The sequence below is a fragment of the Hipposideros armiger genome, unplaced genomic scaffold, assembly GCF_001890085.2.
Source record: "Hipposideros armiger isolate ML-2016 unplaced genomic scaffold, ASM189008v1 scaffold_1, whole genome shotgun sequence".
Taxonomy (NCBI): Eukaryota; Metazoa; Chordata; class Mammalia; order Chiroptera; family Hipposideridae; genus Hipposideros; species Hipposideros armiger.
The window spans coordinates 6,928,340-6,929,482 of record NW_017731351.1 but is presented as its reverse complement, the minus strand read 5'-3'; the positions used below and the strand labels follow the sequence as shown (position 1 = coordinate 6,929,482).

General features: G+C 52.2%; 1 long non-coding RNA gene across 1 annotated transcript in view; it reads right to left on the bottom strand.

Annotated features, from left to right (window-relative positions):
- LOC109396731 (uncharacterized) overlaps positions 1–1,143 on the bottom strand; it is a 60,630-nt gene continuing 59,487 nt past the window's right edge. Inside the window, exon 5 of the long non-coding RNA XR_002126909.1 lies at positions 1–78. This is a non-coding gene — a long non-coding RNA (uncharacterized LOC109396731). The remainder of the gene's footprint in view (positions 79–1,143) is intronic.

The following is a 1,143-nucleotide window of genomic DNA, read 5'->3' as shown; positions in this document are numbered from 1 at the left end:
GCCGCAGGAACGGTGGCCTCACCTGGCGTCTTTTTTGCAGGAAGAGAGTTGCAGTCACTGCGGCCAAGGACAGCGCGCCTTTGACGGTGGAACAGAAAAAGCATGAAGCGTTGAGGGCCGTATCCCAATGTGTTTGTTTTTAATTTGGGGGTTCTCTTTTTCAAGTGTCAGCGGCTGCTTCCTAGGTGGCCCTCTCTTAAACGTAAAGCCCTTTGGTAACTTAGGTGGGAAATTTCAAAACCTCTGCCTGGGGTCAGTTTCTATTTTCGAAACCAGCCTAACACTTGAATACAGCTTAAATTAGTTCCATAAATATATGAGATATATTTTCATAAATACATAAAATGTATGAGAGGGCGACTACAGGATACTGTGCCAGGCTGGTGCAGAAAAGGCAACGCACAAGGACAGCGCCCTTCTCAGACGCGCTGCCGTGGGGGAGGGCGCCACCGGGGCGGGGCGCACCCGGGGACCGAGGCTTGCGACACTAGACACGGTTCAGATGTTGTAGGATAAGAGCAAAGCTCTGGGGAGATTCCGGTTAGGATAAGACTCTAGTCTGCGTTGGGGAATGAAGCAGAGGTTTTGGAGAGCTGATGTGGTTCTTTGTGTGGGGCGCTGGTTTGCGCACACAGGTGAGCCCCACGCGCTTGGCCGCCCTGACCAAGTCGCAGCAGAGCGGGTGTTGACTGGCAGGGGCGGCAAGAGGCAGTGTGCGGAGCCCGCTGCGCCTCTCCGCCGCCTCTGCTTCCATCACTTCTGCACCCCAGCGGCGACACCGGAAGGCAGTGGCTCCCCATCCTAGCCCTTTAGATTGAAAGTGGTCATAGTGTCCTTAGGAGAATTTACTTCGGATTTACTTCAGAGCTGCATCCTGAGCCAACAGTGCTAAATTACTGGGAGGCTCTTTAATCCCCAGGGCTGTTGGTAAGAAGAAGCCATAATACTGCTGAGCCCACTTATAAAAGGATGAGCATCTGGCTTATTGCTGCAGCCCCTGCGCCCAGCACCGAGCCCAGCACTTAGTAACTGCTCGCTGAATGTTTCGAATGGGTGAATGCATACATTGTGGTGCGGGGTTTTAATTTTTAGCAATGGTTGCTATTAACTGCAAACCACTGGTATTCCGAATGATGAGAAAGA